The sequence below is a fragment of the Anolis sagrei genome, chromosome 1, assembly GCF_037176765.1.
Source record: "Anolis sagrei isolate rAnoSag1 chromosome 1, rAnoSag1.mat, whole genome shotgun sequence".
NCBI classification, from domain to species: Eukaryota; Metazoa; Chordata; class Lepidosauria; order Squamata; family Dactyloidae; genus Anolis; species Anolis sagrei.
Window position 1 is genome coordinate 104,029,690 of NC_090021.1, and position 23,492 is coordinate 104,053,181.

A 23,492-nucleotide genomic window follows, 5' to 3' on the forward strand; every position below is an offset into this window, starting at 1 on the left:
TGGAGTACCTGCTGGGAAGAGGGAAAGCCAGACACTGCTTAAAGGCAGCCACTGCTGATCCTTGATCCCTCCATTCTACAACAATCCAGCACAGTAAGCCGCACAGGCGAAATACAAGACAAATTGGTGTAACAGTGTGATCACGCACTTTCTCCAGCCCCAAACAAACCACTTTTCTCTGTCTAATTCTTTACTTTTTACAGAAAATTCTAAGAAAGATATTCTAAGCTCCTTCTATTAGCAAAGTGAATATAGCCTTGACTGTTGAACTTCTGCTTGAGGCTAATAGGCCTCCGCTTTGGAGTCTGATTCTCCAATGGCAGCCTAATTGCTCTTTTATGAGAAAGTCCAAGGGCATTCCTTTAAAAGCCTTGCTTTAATATGTCAATGTGTTTAAGGTGTCCCTATGTGTCACTCTGCCTTCCAATATTATTTCTCTCCCTCAAGTATAATTACTCATTAGATAAATAACACTAGCAATAAAAAATGCAAAAGAGGCTTGGGATCAGATTAAGGCAAACAATTAAAATGATGCCATGGTGGTGGTGTGCGTGTGTGTGGGGGGGGGGGGATGTTTGTTTGTTTGTTTGGAATTGCTTAGGACACAAAGGCTGTGTCAACGAGGATAATGATTGTGCAATCCTTCTTGGTGCTTGTGTGAACACAACATGCATTGCCTCAGCAAGCTTGAAAATAATTGGAAAAATATTTACCAAGGGTGCTTCAAAACATTGAGTAGGATTTACAGAAAACTCATGCTGTTGGTAATTTGTTGTCTTGTGTTGTTCCTTTTGTATTCCAAGGATAAATGCCCTCTACTAAACAACAACAACATCACGAAGTGGAAACTCATATTTTAAAATTAAGTCAAACCTGAAACTCTGTATGAGACTTCCAGCTGATCTGAGGACCTTTGGCAATTTCAAACTCATGAGTTTCACTGTTCCAAGTAGAATAACGATAGTGTCGGAAATTAAATTGACCCATTTTATTTAAAAAATTTGGAAGGGTGTAAACCTCAACTGTGTGATTGCCACTGTGTCAGAGCTGCTGATGACCTAAGCCATGAATTTAAGGGATTGTGTTGGCAACACTTTATAATAAGTGGCAAAAGATTATTTCTGCCTTTGGTACTCATTATTATAACATTAATTGAGGTGAAAGGTAATCCGTTTTGTATGCTAAATCATGGATCTTCTCTTAAAAGGTTAGCAAATGGATGATGTGCTGCTTGCCTAAATATGTGGCATTCAGGAGGTGATTTGTGTGTGCGTGTGTGCATATGTAAAAGCATTGCTTCGAAGCTGGACAGCAAAGGTGCTACCTCCAGAAAGCTTCCTCAGCAATGCTGAATTTGATACATCAAGTACTGGAATGAATCAGCCAGAAGGAGACAAACATTTTCTAGTTCATACTATGCCAGGTTACCCATAGTCAGCTTTCTACAAGATCCTCAGTCCTGCATTTATCTCCATATTTGAGTTGGACGTTCAATACAGGGGAGGATGGGGCAAAAATCCTAACTTTGCATATGCACCAATGTGCTTTGATGTTAAGATCCTATTTAATACCCACAAAACTAAATAGAAATATATTTACACTGAGGTCCTGGGGCCAATGGCTGCTACCTCAATAACAGTTCAACAGAGATCTCCAAGCACATATTCCTGGTGAATCAATGGCCATTTGGCTGAGGAAAAAGTAGAATCTGGCACCCTTTTCCAAGTACTGAGAAACCATTACACAAGGAGGAGCTGGATATTTCCTTGCATAATGCTGGAAAATGTTGTTTACGTAGCATAACCCCTACTCCTAAACCTTTATTCTCCAGATATTTTTTGGACTTCAATTCCCAGAAGCTTCAGCTCACTTTGGTCAATGGATGAAGTCCAAAACACTTGGAGGACCAGGGTTAAGGGACCGTTCCTTTAGAAGATGGGAGGACTGAGACTAAAATAGTGGTGCTTGTTGAAGGTCACCCTGTAAGTTCACAGCATAGGTAAAGTTCAGACCAGGGCATTTCTGCTTCACTCTGTGCAAGGTTTTTATTTCAATCCTTCTTCTTTTCAAAAAGCAAGTAATACTTGTGGTGCAATGCAACGCACCACACTATATATTTTAAAAGAAGTCTAACATTGATCTAGCACTGATTTTGTAAGCTGGACTGCACCACAGTGCCATGAGAACCTTAAAGCAGGGAGTTTCCTAAGCACCTGCCATTCAGACAAATAAATTCATTGGATTCAACTAATCTTAATCTTGACATTCTACAATACTATCTTTTGGGAACAGATAAAAGGCATTATCTCCCTTCCGCCCATCACCACTACCCATCCTGAAAAGGTGAAATTCAAAGAGCTGGTAACTCAGAAGACTGTGTCATGCCAAGATGGGAAAGCCAAACAACAAATGCACTTGAAATCTTGGATTATGAGCTTATTTATGGAATTTGGATTTAGAAAACAGAATGTGATGTCTGCAAATTAGTACGGTCAACCCGCTCCACCCCATATCTACAGATTCTGTTTTACCCATTAATGGCTTGAAAACCCTGATGTTGCCATTTGATAAAAGGGACACTATTTTATTACGCCACTTGAGCACCCACAGATTTTGGTATCCATGGGAAGGGGGTCCTGGAATCAAATCCCAGTAGATACCAAGGCCCTATTGCATTTCTTCTCCAAAAGTGAGAAAATACTTTAAAGGGTTTATCCGCAGTTCAAGTAAGAGAAACTACCAGGGAGTTAGAGTCATTAATTGGAGCCAGTCTAAAGACTAGAAAAACTCAAATGCAAAAGATTACTACCAGTCACCAGTGAAGGCTGGTTGCAAGAAACAGAAATCCTGGGGAGCTGCTGGGAGATTTGTGGACAGCTGTCTCAAAACAACAAGTGCTTAATTAATGGCTGTCTTCGATTTACCAGCTGTTGGGTTGATGTAATCCCTCTCTGTTTCTTTGTCAGTTGGCAAAGGATGAGAACATGCCTTCAGGATCATCAACATCTGTGACCTCGTGGTGTGGAACAATCCCTCTCCCCCTCTATCTCAGCTTCCAGCTTCAGAGAGACTGCCATCATTGGAAGCTGCACATCCCCAGACATCCAACTCCTAGGCCTGTTTGATCAAGAAAAAATTTGTTTCTAAAATCGATTTGTAATTGGGGTGTTTTTTTGTTTCGATATTTAAAATATTTACAAAACTTTCCAAAAAAATGTTTTGTTATTTACGAAATTTCGTAAATATTTACAAAACATTTTGTAAGTGTGAATGTTGCAGTAATGGTCACCTTGATTAGCATTGAATGGCTTTCATTTCTCCCACCCTGGACATTCCATAGATAAACTGAAACTCCATTTGCTCCTGACACAAAAGTTGCTCCTGACACGAAAAAAAAAAAGCCTCTCTGGCAGGGGCTCCAGGGGCGGGGAGGAGGAAGAGGAGGACAAGGAGGAGGAGAAGGAGGAGAAGGCGGGGAAGAGGAGCAAAACAGAGCAGGCAATGGGTTTGAGCTCCGGAGATCATCTGACTTGAAAGCCCCAAAGGGCGGAAGAGAGAGAGAGAGAGAGAGAGAAAGAAGGAGAAGCGAGGGGGAGAAAAGTTTGGTCCCCGCTCGGTCTCTCCCTCTCCCCGATCCCGAGAGGGGGGCGTGTTTCTGAAACTTTCTTCCCTCGCTATCTCTTCCCTTCCCTTCCTTTCCCCTTCCCTGGCCCTCCCTTCTCCGCCTGCCCGCCCGCCCGCCTCCCTCCGCCTCGCCGCGCGTGCGGCTGTCCTGCCCAGGAAGATGATGGATGGCAGGAGGGCAGCCGCGCGCCAGCAGAGCAGCAAGGAGAGGAGGAGGAGGCAGCAGCAGGAGCAGCAGCAGCGGCGCCCCAGACTTTGCTAAAGTCCCCTCGCTGCGTCCCGGATGGGCCTGGCAGCGCCTCCATCCCGGGAAGGAGGGCTTTGGAGAGAGAAAGAGGGGCGGAGGAGCCGCCGGCGAGGGGCGGGAAGCGAGCGGGAAGCAGTGGGCGATGGGGAGCCGCACGCCTCGCCCTACCCGGGAGACGCTGCCCGCCTGAAAACTTCTCTTCGGGTAAAGTTGTGCCTCCCTTTCCCTCCTCCTCCTCCGGTTCCTTCTTTCTTCTTCCCCCTTTCTCAATCCCCTTCCCCCTTCTCTCCCAGCCTCTTTCCCCCTCTTCTTCCTCACTTTCCGAGTCCCTTCTTCCTCCCTCTATCAACTCATCACACTAGAAAATGAATCGGCTCCGGCTCCTGCTCCCTCCTCCTCCTCCTCCTCCTCCCAGCTGTGTTGCTCGCGCCGCCCCTTCGCCCCGCCCGCCCCATTTACTGCTGGGGTGCTTGGGAGCGCCGGATTGGCTCCCAGGCACCAGCAGCACTCAGCAGCCTCCATCCCATTAACGAGACGAGCTGAAGCTCGTAAAAAAAATGGGGCTGCTGTTTCGATATTTTTAAACCCTTCCGGGTTTGAAAATATGTTTTGAAATCGCGTCGGATATGGTAAAAATAACGATTAAATTACGAAATAACGAATTAACGAACTAAAACCGACAGGCCTACCAACTCCTTCATGCCTGAATGGTCAAACTCCAAAGGGTGAGTTATGGCACTGGAGATATGTGATCAGAAATAGAGTCAAGTACAATTGGTTAATAGTGGGGAAGAATCTATAAAAACTGGGACTAGGAGATAAATCCAAAGCATACGAGAAATGAGGTTCAATAACTGGATCACCCCTCACTTCCAGCTGGAACCTATCAGCAGGCAAAAGTTGTTCAGGAAAGTGTACAGTTGCAAGATCCTAGTATATAGGGCTATGTGTACCAGAGACCATATCCTGACCTATCTTAGCAAGGTGCAGTGGAGGATGTTGTTTCATTAGAGGAGTTTATACAGATTCATCTTCTCCATTGCATGTGAAATGGAGAAGGCATCGATTAGACAGAAATACATATTGAATCAGGCTTTTTCAAGGGGTAGTCAGAGGCCCCAGAAGTTTTCTAATCAGATGAAAGCACTTTTGGCTTACCACAACAATTTTTCTGAATTTTTTCTCAACCAGGGCATTGCTCCTTTTTGTCCTTGCCCCCTTTTTCCTATAAGAATTGTGCAACTCCAAGATTTCAATCTATCTCATGAGACTTTGTATAATCTCTGAACAGGTTCTCAGTTGCATAGCTAATCACTTCTGCATTTCCCCAGTATACTAGAAATATTCCTACAAACACTGAAAGTATTAATAAAAAATAAAGATGCATTTTGCAATTACCAGCCTTTTTCTATTTAATGTATTCTATGGGGGCGGGGTGGTTGTCAAATCTTTTTTAAGGCTGCAGGAGCATGCATAAGCTGATTTATTTTATTTATTTTTTTGCAAAACGGACACTGCAAGTCTTTCAAACAGTAAGGACATGCTTAATCAACAAGGGAAATATATATATACTAGGAATTGCCTATAAAACTGCACCACACTTTAATTAGAAATAATATTTAAAAGGAAGCAAACAGGGCAAAAATGGCAACTTATGGCTTTGCAACTGTAGGTCCTCTCTAAGCTCTTGCTTGAAGTGGAATGGCCAGCAGTTTGTGGATGGGGAAACGAAGCAAAGTAAAATGCCATCCACAACAATATCTGTATGCCTTAAACTCTCTGCAGAAGCACTTTTGGCAGATTGCATCACCTCAACACACTTGGAAGCACTTTCTGCTACCTAAAAATGGAAGTCCTCTGTTCATTGAAAAGAAAAGTCTAACAATTTCTTGCAAATTTGTTTGGGGTGAGTTTAGAACAACATCGTACGATTGTGATCATTTCCACTCATGGTTAGGTAGCTTCTATCGCATGCCACAAGCCTCATGCAATAATATCTGCAGACAAAAGTCCTTTCCAGTCCTCCCTGGAAGATGTCAACATGTGCTCTATTCTACCACTGAGCTATGATACTTTGACTATGAAGGCGTGGGCGATTCTTTGTTTTTTACATTCCTCTTAAGTCTTTCCACACAGATGGTACCATTCTGAACATCATGAAACCACTGTCTTCCAGATGTTTTCAGCTCAAACAATGCAAGTCAGATGTGCATAGCAAATTACTCAAATCAGCACTCACCACTCCAAATTCCTATACACTTTTTTGAACAAGCATCTGATTCAATTAACCGTGAACAAAAATATTTTTCTAGCATCAGAATATTCCTCCTTACAAGATTTCTATCAAAAGTCATCAGGCCACTCTAGTGAAACAGTCCAAACCATTTCCATTACTTTAGTGAAAGGAGGATAAAATGTCATGCTAATTTCCTTTTTTATTCGAAAAGGGTATGTTCCCTTTTGGAACAAGGAGTATCTCTAAAGACAACTAAAGAATTAATAAACCATCATATATTATGCAGTTATTTCAGCTACCGCCTTTGTCATTCTGTTTTATTCCCCTATTCAGTTTTTGAAAATATCTATCAGGATTTGTAAGACAAAACACATATTTTGCCATTGGGTTAATCCAACAAAATGGAAATAAAGTTTGAGTGCTTCCATTTATACATACGAGATCAGGGTTCCCCCTTCTGTTTCTCTCCACCTTTCTCTTTCTCCCTTTGCTGCATCCTCACCTTGTTGTGATGAGCAGGCCTGTGCATTCCAATGAACCTTTGAGCAAAGCCATCATGTGCTCCCAGCAAGGCCACCTATGGTGGTGGAATCATAGGGGAAGAATAAGACCAAGAGCAGAGCAGGTGAATGATAACATGGTGCATGTTACAAAAGCTGTGAAGACGAGTTAATGCTGAAATATTTTATTTATTTATTTACTTTGCTTATATACCGCTGTATCTCAAGCCCGAAGGCAACTCACAGCGGTTCACAAACAGTAGAAACAGTAGAAACAGCAGTGGTTCCATACAACATATAACAATTGACTTAACACATTATCCATAAATTACCAATAAGCAATTACAATGCACAATTATTACAAAAAACAACCGTACCCAATCTTCTCATCATCCAAGTGTAGTCCAGGTTCGTCGTCCATTGTTCCATTCCTATGTTCCATTACCAGATTGTACTAAATTACTCAAACGCCTGCACAAACATCCAGGTCTTCACCTTTTTGCGGAATACCATTAGAGATGGTGCTAGTCTAATGTCCGTAGGAAGGGCGTTCCACAGCCGAGGAGCCACCACCGAGAAGGCCCTATCTCTCGTCCCCACCAGCCGAGCTTGAGAAGCAGGTGGGATCAAGAGCAGGGTCTCCCCGGAAGATCTCAAAGTCCTGGTGGGTTCATAGGCAGAGATACGGTCAGATAGGTAGCTTGGGCCGGAACCGTTTAGGGCTTTAAAGGCCAATGGCAGCACTTTGAATTCAGCCCGGTAGCAGATCGGTAGCCAGTGGAGTTGGCGCAACAGGGGGGTTGTATGCTCCCTGCGCTCCGCTCCTGTTAAAATCATGGCTGCTGAGCGTTGGACTAGTTGGAGCTTCCAAGCTGTCTTCAAAGGCAACCCCACGTAGAGAGTGTTGCAGTAGTCTATACGGGATGTAACCAGAGCGTGGACTACCGTGGCCAAGTCAGACTTCCCAAGGTACGGGCGCAGCTGGCGCACAAGCTTTAGCTGTGCAAATGCTCCCCTGGTCACCGCCGAAACCTGGGGTTCCAGGCTCAGCGATGAGTCCAGGGTCACACCCAAGCTGCGAACCTGCGTCTTCAGGGGGAGTGCAGCCCCATCCAACACAGGCTGTAACCCTATGCCCTGTTCGGCCTTGCGACTGACCAGAAGTACCTCTGTCTTGTCTGGATTCAATTTCAATTTGTTCACCCTCATCCAGACCGTCACAGCGGCCAAGCACCGGTTCAGGACCTGGACAGCCTCCTTAGTAGCAGGAGGAAAGGAGTGACAGAGTTGGACATCATCCACGTACAGATGACACCGTACCCCGAAACTCCGGATGATCTCCCCCAGCGGCTTCATGTAGATGTTAAACAACATGGGAGACAATATTGAGCCCTGAGGAACCCCACAAGACAATGGTTGTGGGGTTGAACAGGTGTCCCCCAACAACACCTTCTGAGATCGACCCTCCAGGAATGACTGGAGCCACTGCAAAACAGTACCTCCAAGACCCATCCCTGCGAGGCGTTCCAGAAGGATACCGTGGTCGACGGTATCGAAGGCCGCTGAGAGGTCCAGCAGCACCAACAGAGACACACTCCCCCTGTCGAGCTCCCGGCGCAGATCATCCACTAAGGCGACCAAGGCTGTCTCGGTACCATGTCCCGGCCTAAAGCCAGGCTGTGCTGGGTCTAGATAATCCGTGTCTACCAAGAATACCTGGAGTTATGAGGCCACCACACGTTCCAAGACTTTGCCCAAGAAGGGGAGATTGGAAACTGGCCAATAGTTGTCGAATTTAGTGGGGTCCAGTGATTGTTTCTTCAACAGCGGTTTTATTATAGCTTGTTTTAAGCTCGCTGGAATCTTGCCTTCCCGAAGGGAAGCATTAACCACCACCTTAATCCACTCAGCCAATCCCCCTCTGGCCTCCTTTAGAAGCCAGGATGGGCAGGGGTCCAGGATGCATGTGGTTGGCCTCATTCCTCCAAGTATCTTGTCCACATCCTCGGGTTTCACCAATTGAAATGAATCCATCAAAACTGGACAAGCAGGTGCTCGTGTTACATCCTCAGAGACTGCCATTAACATGGTATCCAGACCAGAATGGATCAAAGCGACTTTGTCTGCAAAGAACTGAGCAAAAGCTTCACAGCGAGAAGTCGAATCGTCAGGGTTCCCACCTTGAGTGGTGGGATTTAAAAGGCCTCTGATAATTCGGAACAGCTCAGCCGGACGGTTCTTTGCAGACGCAATAGTGGCCGCAAAGAAGGCCTTCTTTGCGGCTTTTATTGCCGCGGCATATGCCCTTAAAAAGGACACAAACCGTGTTCGATTTGGCTCACTCGGATCCGAACGCCACACACTCTCTAGTTCCCTCTTCCTTCGCTTCATCGCTGCCAGCTCCTCGGTGAACCAGGGAGCTGGTTTAGCTCAGCTACTTGAGAGGGGACATTCCAGAGCGATCGTGTCAATTGCCCTAGTCATCTCCCCATTCCAGAGAGTGACCAGGGCCTTGACAAGATCACCTACCAAGGCGGCGGGAAACTCCCCAAGAGCCATCAGGAATCCATCCGGATCCATAAGCCTCCTGGGGCGGACCAACTTAATGGGTCCTCCACCTCTGCAGAGGTTAGGGGGTGCAGTGAGCCTAAATAGATATGAAGTCGCCAATTGTCGGTATAACCATGCCATTAGATCAGAACCTCTTTCTGTGAATACTGTGTGTTGGTCATTGTGCACTGATATCCACAAATAAAACAATTCACACACACGGGTGTCTTCCAAGCAAATCAAAACCAACAGAATTTCCATGGTGATCTGCAAGTGGCAACGGGGGCAAGATTGAGAAATCTGGAAGCTCCTAGCCATGGACCAGCACATGCATAGTGGATATGGATTCAGTCATTCTAACTAAAGATCTGAGGTAGTTGAGCAGTTTGGCAGCTGTTTCCATGTCTAAGCAGCCCTATTTAGGATCCATTCTGCTCATCTCATTCGAGGAGGAGGTTAGAAAATGTGCCCTAAATATAGTCTGCCTTTTTAATCTATCCCTAACTGAACTCTCATATTCAAAGGTGTCATTACCCTACAGTCAAAAAAGACAAATTAATTTTGGAACCTGGAACAAATGGACACTGTTGGATAACACAGACAATGAGCACCCTGAACATAGGACTGCCATTATTGTAAGGGCCAGTTCCAGCAAGATATCAGAGACCAACTTGCAAACAAACTTAAAAGTGCCAACGCTGTTCATGCATTCAGTTTATTTGCATGAATAGCATATGATATAGAAGTTGAACCTCGCATAAAAATCACTATTGTGGCCTGGAAAATTCCTACTGGTAAATTTCCACTTCAGAAACAGTAACAGCAGAAATCAATACAGAATGGACCCCTTTGCTTGACACTAATCACATCCACACCGTACTGCCATGCTCTGTTTTACAGAAGTGGATTCCAACATATTGTCAAGTTTAATAGAAAGTATGGGAACCTTGAAGAATGCTGGCATTCACCAATTCATGTGAAAACCAACCTAGTTACTTCGACAAACTATCACCACTGCATCCTTCTTCCCATTGTTATTGTAGTGGTTTGTTTTTTTGCGTTTAAAAAATATTTTCAAGCTATGGATGATTAAATTGGTGTATACAGAATCCATGGATACAGAGGGTCAACTGTAGTGCCAAAAAAAACCTGCATTTTTCCCATTCTCATTGTATATGATTCAAAAGCTGTTGCTGTTCAAAAATATTGCAAAGGTAAAGAATATTTGGGTGCAATTCGTGTTAGTAGGGTGTAAGATTTGTGTGTGTGTGTGTGTGTGTGTGTGTGTATGCACATGTGTTTACCCTATTTACCAGAGTTTTCTAGATGTTGTTCCTTCTTTACATGATCATTGCTCAATGGTCTGCAGCCTCCACGATTTGCATGGTTCAAGTCAAAAGGAAGAGCACAGATATATCCACACTTCAGAATTTGTTTGACTCCACATTAACTGTCATGGCTCAATGTTATGAAATTCTGAAATTTGTAGTTTTGGAAGATATTTACCATTTTCTGTCAGAGGCGGCTTAATCTAGATCAGAATGTAAATTAAAGAGATCCAATTCCACTCCTGAGAGTCCAAGCCACCCTGAGAACTGCAAAGAAGTTCCCATGGCATCCACAAAACTATCCTCATGCTGAATTAATCCAACATGCAGAAATATTTTCTTTCTTATCCAGTTGGGAAAAATGCACTGAACAGAAGCATCCCATCCAATAACAATCAGCAATGGGAATCTTGGCAAGGGGAAAACAAAACAAGGAAAACAATATCTCTTATTGGAAATGTGTTATTCACCTTCCCGAGAGGCCCATGTCCAGTTCCTTGATACTTCATCTTGTTGACGGGAAGCTTCCCACCAGAGTGGAAATTATCTATCGGACAAATGGCAAGCTGTTTAACTTCAGCAGACTGAAAGCCAAAACCAAGGTTACAACAACATCTGTTATAGAACTCCAGAATGCTGATGACAAGGTCATCTGTGCGCATTCAGAAGAAGATCTACAAGCCACTCTAAACACCTTTGCAGAAGCATACGAGAAGCTCGACCTGTCACTGAACATCGAGAAAACCAAAGTGCTGTTCCAGCAGTCACCAGCCAATCCCTTTCCAATGCCAGAGATACAGCTTAATGGTGTAACATTAGAAAATGTTGACCTTTTCCACTACCTTGGCAGCCACCTCTCCACCAAAGTCAACATCGACACCAAAATACAACACCGCCTGAGCTCTGCGAGTACAGCATTTTTCTGAATGACGCAGAGAGTGTTTGAGGACTAGGACATCCGTAGGAATACCAAGGTGCTTGTTTATAAAGCTATTGTCCTCCCAACCCTGCTATACACCTGTGAGACGTGGACTGTCTACAGACGTCACATGCAACTCCTGGAATGATTCCATCAGCGCTGCCTCTGGAAAATCCTGCAAATCTCTTGGGAAGATAGGCGGACAAACGTCAGCATGCTGGAAAAAACAAAGAACACCAGCATTGAAGTGATTGTCCTCCGCCATTAGCCCGCTGGACTGGCTATGTTGTCCGGATGCCCGACCACAGTCACCCAAAGCAGTTGCTCTACTCCAAACTCAAGAATGGAAAACTGAATGTTGGTGGACAGGAAAAGAGATTTCAAGGTAGGCTAAAAGCCAACCTGAAAAACTCTGGCATAGACACCGAGAACTGGGAAGCCCTGACCCTTGAGCGCTCCAGCTGGAGGTCAGCTGTGACCAGCGGTGCTGCAGAATTTGAAGAGGCATGAATGCAGGGTGAAAGAGAGAAATGTGCCAAGAGAAAGGCGTGTCAAGCCAACTCCGACCGAGACCGCCTTCCACCTGGAAATCAGTGCCCTCACTGTAGGAGAAGATGCAGATCAAAAATAGGGCTCCACAGCCACCTACAGACCCACCAGAACACTGATCATGGAAGACTATCCTACTAGGCCAACGAGGGATCGCCTAAGTAAGTAAGTAAGTAAGTCCAGTTCCTACGTCTGGACATTCCAGTGATAGCACTGTGCTGCACATATTGGTTTTGAATTCCTACTCTGCAGCGACCATACAGTGGCCAGCTGCAGCACATTTAATCACCAATATTTTTTTATTGTGCTGTATTGGGCCAAACACATGCTCCAGCATGCATTGGGGTGTGTGAGCTTTCTGGACACTCCCCCTTTTTCTCCCACATCCTTCCAGATTTTCAGGCTGTGTAGATGGGGCCAGTGAGAAATCTGGTGACACAGCAAACTACAAATCCCAGGATTTCATAAGATGAGGCCATGGCAGTTAAAGCTGCATCAAACTGCTATAATTCCACGGTGTCAAAGGTCCCCAGCTATGCTGTTTCACCACATAACACATAACATTTTCAGATTTGAAAGACTGCAAGATGCCAGAGAGATGTACAATTGGAAGAAGAAAACATTTTATGCTGCCTCACAATAAGTTCCAAAACACTTATGTACAAAATTCTAAAGTAGCCTGGGAATGAAAAAGGAAAACATGGTACAAAAGAGGCCTCAAGACACTAGAAGATGCAGACGTACAATGCTACTTCCTATTCCTATGCAGAGGTTTAGTGGATGTAAGTTGGAGGGCAGAAAAAAGAAAGAAAAATCCTTTGATGAGCTTCCTTATGTTATGATCCAAAGACTTAATATGAAAAGAAGCACTCATTTAAAAGCATCTCAAAAAGCAGTCTTGCACGTCATCTATGATTTTCAAAAATGATTATTATTTATTCAGTCAATGATTCAAGTTGGCGCAAGCAACATTATTATATGAAGGCAGGCAGCATCCAAAACACAAGTTGAGACCAGCCAAACACTTGCAAATGTTTCCAGAAAACTCCCAAGAGTTCCAAAATAGCCAGAAATCAACCCAAACAGCAGATGCTTTGCTACGTCCTTTCTACTCTCCCATATGCAATCTATTGGCATAAACAATTGTGCACATAGGCCTATATGCAAGCAAGGCAAATCATAAACACTACACAGCAAATTATGAAAAACACAGCCTGCATATTTAGGGAACTATTACAAACACATTACAATGTATATTTTTTTAACCCCAACATTTCCTCTATAACTAAAGAGAACGCTATAGTCCTTAATAAATCCATATAGGTTTGATCTGCTCTATATCCCAGGATCTGATCCCAGATCATCTGCTAATCCCAGTTTTTTGGGGGGTTTTTTTGGCAGTGTAGACTCATATAATCCAGTTCAAAGCAGATAATCTGGGATCAGATCCTGGGATATAGGGCAGCGTAGATCCAGCCATAGTCTCTCTACGGCTATAACATTTTATTTTTCTGATAAGTAATGTATATGAAATATGAATCACCAGAAAAATTATACAGTACTAAGAATTTTGACTTTAAACACCCAGGGGGAAGGAGGAGGATGTGTCACTAGCCTCCATTATTCTGTTCCCACGTTGCATTTAACTTGTGAAACCAAACCTCATACCCTGAGATATTTTTAGACAGACACATACACACACAAAAGCTATCAACAAACCAGCTGCCACTCCTGTGCAAGAAGCTATGAGATCTCTTTTCTCTGATAAACCTCAGTATTCCATATAGTTTTATATGTTCAAGCTCCTAAATCACTTAAAATGAAGATGGAAGTCTAATCTCCTGTTAACCTTGCAGATGATATGTGCAACTTTCCACATAAAATACATTCCTCCAGTAACTATTAGGTCTGCAGGGTCATTGCCAAATGGAACACTCCAGTTGAGGGCAATGCTTCTAATGTTTCCGAAGTTTTCATAGACTGAATGTGCCAGTTTTGAATTATGATCAAGTAATTCTGGGACACATAAAGACAGAACTTATCCCCAATGGATACAGCGATTGTACTGTGTCGGCATACTGCACTTAGTAGAAATAGGAAGGAAGAAACATAAAAGCATCACATCAGGAGAATTCAACTGGACAACTGTGTTTTCAGAGTAATTTTTTTTCAACAACATAACAATACCTCATGTCATCTTCCAACTGTATTTTGTCACATATGTTGTTACTAGTGAAAGCCAACAGGAAAATTAATCTAAATTATATCTCTGTTTTAATATTCAGGCCTCATCTACGCTGCTATACAATGCAACTTGAAACTACATTGTATGGTCAGTGTAAACTCATAACACAGTTCAATGCAGTTAAACTGCATTATATGAGTCTACACTGATCAACATATAGTGCAGTTTCAATTGCATTATTTAGCAGTATGGATGGGCCCACTGTTGTCAAAATATTGATTTGGGAGAAATTTATTACAAGGTAAACATGAGACATATAGGAGGAATCAAATCCAAATATCCAAATATCACAAGACTTCACTTCACTTTATTTCTTAATTAGTCGCTTTCCACCAAGGTGCTCTGAGCGACTTACAATTTAAAATAGCATTTCACAATATAAAACATTCAACATAAAAACCTTTAGCAGTGACTATTTGGCAAATTTAATCTGATTACTTAAATGCACAACCAAACAGCCAAGTCTTGAGCGCTTTTACAAAAGGTCGCAACTCCGACATTGCTCTAACATATGGAGGCAATGAGTTCCACAGGATTGGAGCATAGATCAAAAAAGCTCTACGCCTTGTAGCTTCCAGGTGAACCTCCCTAGGGCCCGGTATGTATAGGAGATTTTCCTAGGTGGACCGAGGTGACCACTGAGAAAGGGAATAAGGCGGTCCCTAAGATATAAAGGTCCTTGGCCATTTTGAGCTCTAAATGTCAGGATCAGTATGTTGTAAGAGATCCGATGCTGTAAGAGTTACAGCAATCCCACCAAATATCCATGCATTGCCTCGGGGGCGAAGTGACTTGCAGGAGAATTATTCATATGGCAGATGCAAGGCTCTGCATAGACCAAGGTAAAAAAACAACTGGCAGCTTGGATGAGAGCCATGGGTAATATGTTACCTGTCCCTATGCTGGTAAACATAATTGAGTGCACACTGAATGTGAGCACAATTTTACTGTCTATAATCACAACACCATTTAAACTGCACTTGTATGGCCACTTAACTTGGGTATGAGCCTCACTGTACACAAAATGTTTCACTTCTGGATAGATATGTATAAGATTTTTTGTAGGGGTGGGAATTGGATCATGTTGTTGTGTGTGTTGCTGATTTATACCTCTGCTTTGGTTTTTCAGTACTTTTTCCAACATTTAAATATTATAGCCACACATTATCCAAGAAAAGTTATCACTGTTGCTTATTTGGAATCATTTCTAGAAACCTTAATGAGAAACTCCACTTTGATGGATGGTATAAATCTTTCCCAAAACAGACAGTTCCTGATCCAAAGTCGCCATTAAACAAATCCAATGAAACAAGTAAGGGTGTTTTCCTACAACAGTAAAATTGTAGGGGTGGAAGTGATGTGTTATAGAATATAGAGAGAAAGATTCAAAATTCTACTCACATGCATATTCTCTGCTAAAATACCATCAGACTCTTCATATTGTAATGTTGATTCCAGAAAACCTTCTCTGAAGGTTTTTAATTCACTGAAAGTTATATGGGCATTCTTGCATTCAAGCTGGTATATTGCTTCAAATTTCTAACAGAGGATGAATGTTTTGAACATAATTTTATGCCACTTTGCAATTATATCTCACATTACTGCATGAACAAAAAAAAGTTTCATTCTTCTATTATAAAATTCAGAATCTTTTGGTGGGTTCTGGTAGTCAAAATGGGATGGAGAGAATCAAGTAGCTTCTGCTTCTCTTGGGTGAAGAAACAATATCCATATCCTCCTACCTCCTTCCAAATTGAGATACAAGTGTATACTCTCCCTTTTGCCTGATGCAATGTCTATATGGGCCAAATATCAAAGATTCTCCTTGTAACTGCTGCAAGGATTCCACATGACCTATGACTGTTTTTGTAGCAGAAATGTTGCTTTCAGACATTAATTCTGTGCAAGGAAACTACAATTTAGTCTGGGGCTTCCTGGAAGCTCCATAGTCAACCCAGTGTTTTTGAGGTACTGATAACAAGATCAGACTGGATTCAACCAGATCCAAAGTCTACATGCCAACAAACCCACTGCTCTATCACTGGCTAGAAGCAGCTCTTCTACAGAGCCTAGCAAGTGGCATCACTTGTGCTGGTCACATGGCTTGGTGCCCTGTTGTAATCTTACCAGAAGACCATCAGCAAGGCTCTGCCAAGGAGTTGCTTTTGGCTGGTGAAACAGCAGCAGCACTAGCAGTGTATTCTCAGTCCAACCGGTCATCCAGTCACTCCAAGAACATTTATACCTCATCCAGGGCAGCTCCAGATTATTTCAGCCAGTGTGGATCCATCCTGAGTCACAGAAGACTTTAATCCACAGCTCATTCAAGCCATTTTCCTACATCAAAGGATATACAAAGATTAACCCCACTATCACATCATTCCATTTACAGAAGATGTCGAGGCTGGCATATTTGGCTGCTAATTCACCTGTGCTGGTGAATTCACATCCACTACACCCCTGAAGGCAGCAAACTTATCTTGGCAAGCATACTATGAGGAACACATCATCCTGGCCTCCATATCTTGCTGTCATGCTGTCTTCCAGCATCTGTTGCTTAAAGTGGCTGCTTATGATTCCACATTAACGGCAGTAGCTTCAGCATCCTATGGGATCCTGAAATTGTCTGCTCAGGAAGTGGCATTCAAAATTTCTGGAGACCTCTACTGCTTCATCAAACTACCAACCCATAATCAGTCTCACATTGGGAGAAAGCAGGATATAAATAATAAATAAATAATAAAAACTAGTAATAAAATAAAGCAAACCACAGGGTTTCATAGGATATCACTATGGCCATTGAAGTGAAAATTGTGATGCTATATTTTTGCAATATGAAGGGGCTCTGGGACTATGGGATCAAGATCAGAATCAGATATATATTAATTGTGCTTCAGTCCCATCATGCAAGCAACTCATGGAACTGGTTCGGGGTTCTTTGAGAGAATACAGTTATTTAATTTATTTTATTTTTACTGGTAGGAATAAGGAGAAGGAACATATATCCTGGGCCTACCCTGGATGCTGACCAATTATCTCAGTTTGGAAACATTATTTTGGACAAGTCCCAGGATCCTCCAGACATCATGGTCACCATGAAGATTATGAAAGTTGTACTCCAAAAAATATTTTCCCATTATAGTGCCATCTTGGGGTACTGTCTGTATTGTGGAACAAATATAGCAGAGTAGTGTTGAATAGTTGTCTTTCAAAAGCCTTTGATAAGCTTTGTTTTTTCAATTCCCATTTTCCTTTTTGGTCTTCCCTATTTTTTTAAAAAAACTGTTTTAAATGACTTCAATGCTGAAGAAACAAGAGATATTATTGGTGTTTTTCGTTCTCTTTTTCTGTCAACTTTTGAAAGAGGATAGTACATATACTGCATCACCCTTCTGGTTTAGCTTGTATGCAGTAGTGTGTTTTCTTTACCTTTTTTGAACAAGATAAAAGTTTTGGAACCAGCAAAATCAATACCTTATTGTTGTTCAGCAATTTCTCTTTGCATGTTTCTTAGTGTGCTTGGGGGAGAATGTACATTGCCCTCTTGCTTGATAATGCATTATTTAGCTATAACTCATTTCATTGCCCAGAAGAAGATATTGTATGACATTAGTATTCTCAAGTAGTATTGATTACCGGTATGAAATGAAAATACATAATTGATGAAAACATCAAGATCCTGCAGGGACACTTTTTCTTGGAAGGTTAAAGGAAGTCTGGTCTTTCAGAAGAAGAAGAAATTATCTACATGTTATATCCAGAGTCTGAGCTGACTCTGAAAATATGGGAATGAGAAATTTTCCATTAGTGCAGCAATTGCCATTAGTAAAGATAAAATATTCCTTGGGGAGGGGGGATCAGCTTAGAGCTTCATTTCACCTCTGGTGGTCTCTCTGTTTCATATATAAAGAGCAGTATCTCAATGATGGAGTCTCTCAGATATCTGTACTTTGTTTTTTCAAGGCAAGCTGAGGGTGCTTCCAGAGAGTGCAAAAATTCTCATTTTATATCTAAGACAAAAAAAATTCCTGGACTAGACAGCAGGTCCACACACAGGTCTCCCAACATCCTCACAGCCTTTCTCTGTCATGGATTAAAATGGAGGGCAGACAGAGGACATCCGGCTGAAGTTTTTTTAAAAAAAAAAGTTTATTTCGTATATGCATACATGTGAATATCTTAATATAAACCAAGCAGGTTCACATGTGTGCTTATGAGGTCCAACACATAACAGAGTGAAATAAAAAAAACTTCCATCATATCTCTCTCTTCCCCCAATTCTTAGTTCAACCTCTGTTTAAGATTATAAAGTATAAAATAAATAGTTTCAGAGAGTTCTTCTTGCTCTCCATTTGTGCTTCCTTTGAACCACTTGTGTGTCCATTTGACATCCCAATCCACTCTTTTGAACTTTTAAAAAGTGCACATGCAGTCTACACAGGGTGGAGGGGGAAATGCATGTGTTTTGCATGACTACAGGGATATACAGGCATGTATATCCCTGTACAGGCATGTAAAGGTGCATTTTTCAGGCAGATTCAGGCTTTAAGCACACCTTTTTATCATGTGCTTTTTAGCTGTTCGCCCAATCCCTCCCACACTTTGACCGAACATTGTTTAGCAACCACCCTCTTTTAACCCGATTACTTCCAGTTTTACAGCATATGTAGAAGGGCCCCGAGGTCACTTGGTTTTGTTTTTTCCACCTATTTTCAGCTCTATTTGTTTCTACACTGATGTGATCTCATTTCCACAGTGATGTGATTGTTAATTGATTAACTTGCATTATTTTAAATTATTAAACTTTCCTCGGAACATGCTACATGAAAGCGTTTTATCCTGAAATGCACATTTTATGAACATTTATGTTGCAGTTACTAAGCTGAGGTCTGTATTGAAAAACAAAGAAGTGGGAGGGAAATAACTTGAAGTATCACTGTGTTTGAATAGTTTATCAATCTAAGAAGTACAAAATCAGTTTGATTCATTTGAAAATGGGAAGGAGGAAAAATCCTCCAGCATTCATACTTAGTTTAAAAGAACAGAGTGAGCAGAAAAAACATGTAGAAAATGTTCCTTTGGGTAATTTGCCTCTTCATCTCTAAAATGCAAACCAGAATCAAAATACTGTAACTGCAGTGAACAAAAATTTGAACAGATAGATACCTTGAAAATCTAGACAATATGGTCTCCATAACCTATGAAACCACAGGAGAAAGTACAGACACCAGGAATAAAAGATGTACTGTGACCAGAACATGATCAACTTTCTCACATGATATTTATAGATGGGGAGAGCATTGGTAAAAAATACAGGAATGTTGCCTCATACAGAGATAGAATTGTTATTGCGGTGTGCCTTCAAGTTGTTTCTGCTTTATGGCCACACTGAGGTCAACCTATAATGGGGTTTTCTTGTCAAGATTTGTTCAGAGGGAGTGAATGTAACTTAATCAAGATCTCCCAGTGAGTTTCCAAGGCCAAGTTGGAATTTGAATCCTGATCTCAGGGTCGTAGTCCAATGCTCAATGCAGTATACCATGCTGGCTCTCCACAGAGACAAACTAATGGCTTGCAAAGCCCAGGACTGGCTGCAATAGCAAGCAAACTTTTTCCCAAGTGTTAAACAGGAATCTTTCCTGGGTGAATTGATTATGTGATTAACATTTCTTCTTGTTTTGGGTATGGGTACTGCCTTGCTGTCTCCCATTTAATCTCCTTGCTAGATGTAGGAGGAGGATGAAGAGTTACCATTGGGTCCATTTCGGTGGACAAAGCTGACAATGACTATTTTGATTTTGGAGAGACATATTTTTACATCGTTATACAGTTTTAACCATGAAATTGTAATATTTATGATACTGGACTGACCAATTTATATGTTTTAGCCGAAGCTGCTTAACTTGTTTTAATTGTATGTTTAATTTTTTGCATTTTATTATTGTCTGTGACATTGAATGTTTGCCATTTTTGTTTAGGGAAGATGCCCTGAGTCCCTTCAGGGAGAGAGGGCTGGTTAAAAATAAAGTTATTTGTTTTATGTAGTTTATTTATTTGCATTCTTGAAGCAGATACTACTAGAATGCTTCCAGACTGCCTTCTTTGATTCCAATTGGTTCTCTGGTTATGAAGAGAGAAAATGTTGGTGTACCATAATACAATAACCTTAACTGATTGGCTTCTTTATAAAAGAAGCAAGAAACTTAGTTCCTGATGTAGAAAGTGGCAGTGATGTAGAAAGTGGCTTATAATGGCTCAATTTTAAAATTTACCTTTCTCCGATCCAAGGAACTGGAGAGGAGAAAGGGCTTTGCCTCTTCCTCCCAGAAAGTAAACAGCCCAAAGTAGTTCCTACCGGAACTACTTTGGGGGCGGAGCCTGGAGGGTGATAGCCTCCCTCCAGCTCAGTCTTTTGCCTGACGGCGAAGAAGAAGGACGCGTCGAGAGGATCGGGACTGAAGGCCTGTGGGGACAGCGAGGCCTGCGGTCTCCTTCTCCCTGCAGCCTCCATCCTGCAAAACTTCGGTGGCTTCAAGTGGGTAAGGGGCCTGACAGGACTGGAGAGGCTTCCAGCCTCCAGCCCTGAGGCTCGCATTCAGGCGCCGCTGAACACACGCGGCCGCTGTTTTCGGGCGCTGCCTGCGCTGTGGCGGGTGGCGCCCATCAACAGTCAGGCCTTTCTTAGGCCTTCAGCCTCCTTCCCCCGAGGCCCTTTATGGAGCCTGGGCCTAGGGTGGCTGAAAGGGTTAGTTCCCTGGGCGGCGCGGATCAGCGTGGCGCTGGTTGGAGGGTGGACAAGAATAGAGAGGCTTTTGGGCCTCCTTCGCATGGGGCCTGCTCGGAGCTCCGTGCGCGTGCACTCTCGCTGCCCCCCCCCCCCCCCCGCCAACGCAGCACCATTTATCTGCCTTTGCCTGGGGAATTTGACCACGTGGGGCTCGCTGCCTCGAGAGAGATAATTTTGCTGCATTCATCCATGTGCATGTTTATGCATATTTATATGCGTCTGTATGCATATGTTTGGAGCCCCTGGTGGCGCAGTGGGTTAAAGCACTGAGCTGCTGAGCTTGATGATCGTAAGGTCACAGGTTCGATTCCAGGGAGCGGCGTGAGCTTCCGCTGTCAGCCCTAGCTTTTGCCAACCTAGTAGTTCAAAAACATGCAAATGTGAGTAGAGCAATAGGTACCGCTTAGGCGGGAAGGTAGCAGCGCTCCATGCAGTCATGCCAGCCACATGACCTTGGAGGTGTCTACTGACAACGCTGGCTCTTTGGCTTGGAAATGGAGATGAGATCCACACCCCAGAGTCAGACATGTCTGGACTTAATGTCAGGGGACTACCTTTACCTTTACCTTTATGCATATGTTTATGTATTATGTGCCTATGGGCTGTGTATATGTATATATACATGTATTAATGTGTGTGTTTGCATATACATGTATGTATAGTTATATATGTATATATATATAGATGAGGATGGTTATGATAAATGAATGTGGCCCTCATTTTGGGGGTGGTCAGAGTGAGATTATCAAAGGCTTGGCCCTGTTATGGCCAGTTTGAGGCTAACCTAGGCCCGGTTTATGGGCCTGCCATGTGGCTGGCTGCCATTTCACTTTCACTTTGTGGTGCAGCCAACGGCCATTTTGTTTGCCTCGTGGTCAGCAGCCATTTTGTGAGCAGTTGACTGCCAGGTTACTCTATGAACCGGCGGCCATCTTGGATTCTCGAATAGATTAGGGCCAGTTTGCTGATGGACTTACCTTGCCAGCAAATGCTATCTACAACTCCCATTGCCTGGATTACAAGTTTTACTGTGTCAGAGTCATTTGATTTTAACCCCCAGATAGTGGTTGCATTAATGAGAACGATATAATAAAATTATTATCTATGGGTTATGTATTATGATAAGGCGGTTTGTCGGCACAGCTATACATGTATGTGCACATGTGCACTTCTGCGTGTAGTGTGGTGTGTGTATACAAACCGTGTGCGTGCGCGCACGCGTGCACGCACAGGTGTGTTGTGTATATATATGTATATAAGTGGGGAGCAAATAATTATAACCATTCACTATCCGGGACAGTGGTGCAGCTGGATGGATGTCAGCTGCGTTAAGATCACTAGGGGCCAATGGTCGTGACTTCAAGCCAGCCTTAGTCAGAATTGAGCTCCCAACCATTGTGTATAGCCAGCTGTCGACCTACAGTCTAAAGTATACTGACAACAGTCAAATAAAAAAAAAATTGGGCTACTATTCAATAAGATGTACATAAATATACACTTGGGAGGGCTCCTTGGGTCAGTCAGGCCAACCCTGACAAAAACAATGCCCCGGCGGGGGTCAGACCGTATGACCCAGTAGGTTTCTTCCACTCTTTATTTCTATGATTCTATATGGCTTTAAATTAGAACTTCCTGATAATACAAGGTATATATGTATATATACTGCTGGCCCCCTGCTACACGTCGCAGTGGCCCAAGCTAAAATAGATGCATTTTGTGTATGTATATATACATAGGGTTATTGTATGTGGTTTTACACATACGCTAGGGTCGTTGACATTTTGTTATTTAGATCCTTTTCACGATATTTCAGTTTTTCTTCAGGAGGGACACTCATTGAGACGATGGGTTTGTTTTCTACCGGTTTGGTGTCAATCCGCTCAATGGTTTCAGAGTGGGTTGATCTCACAAATGAACATTACAATGTTCTATAAGCGGATCTAGAGGTATATTTATATGTTTGTGTGGGTGCGTGTGTCTCTATGCATACACGCAGACATATGTTTATTAGGTCAATAATAATAATAATAATAATAATAATAATAATAATAATAATAATAACTAATACCTCTTTCGTGTGCCAAGGCTATCACTGAACAAACGATAGTGGTCACAGCCTAGATAGAGGGCTATATATGCAGACTTCATGGTTGACTATGATGATAACGTCAATCACATTTAATCTAATATATAAGGGTGTGTATCTGTGTATACACATGCGTGTATATATGGGTGTGTGTTGTGTTTCTTATCCCTTATATGTGTATGTACGTGTATATATTTTCCAGTCGTATGATGATGGTTCAATGCAACTCAGATTTACCTTATTCAACGACCTTAATAATTCTGCTAATCTTCTTTTACAGGATGTGTCTGGAAAGAATATGAGTGGCCTAGAGGGCAGGGGCCCGGCTAAGTGAGGGCCGACAAGGCGCCACCAGACACATACCTTTGTGGCTCCCAAAGACCAGTTATCAGGAAGTATGCCACACACTAGGGGCGCACAT

The 23,492-nt window shown here is 42.6% G+C and overlaps 2 long non-coding RNA genes across 2 annotated transcripts in view; one reads left to right on the plus strand and one right to left on the minus strand.

Annotated features, from left to right (window-relative positions):
- LOC132760803 (uncharacterized) overlaps window positions 1-23,492 on the minus strand; it is a 196,826-nt gene that overhangs the window by 15,203 nt on the left and 158,131 nt on the right. The window lies entirely within an intron of this gene.
- Window positions 4,560-23,492, plus strand: part of LOC132762045 (uncharacterized) — a 50,763-nt gene continuing 31,830 nt past the window's right edge. The window contains exon 1 of the long non-coding RNA XR_009630062.2: window positions 4,560-4,596. This is a non-coding gene — a long non-coding RNA (uncharacterized lncRNA). The remainder of the gene's footprint in view (window positions 4,597-23,492) is intronic.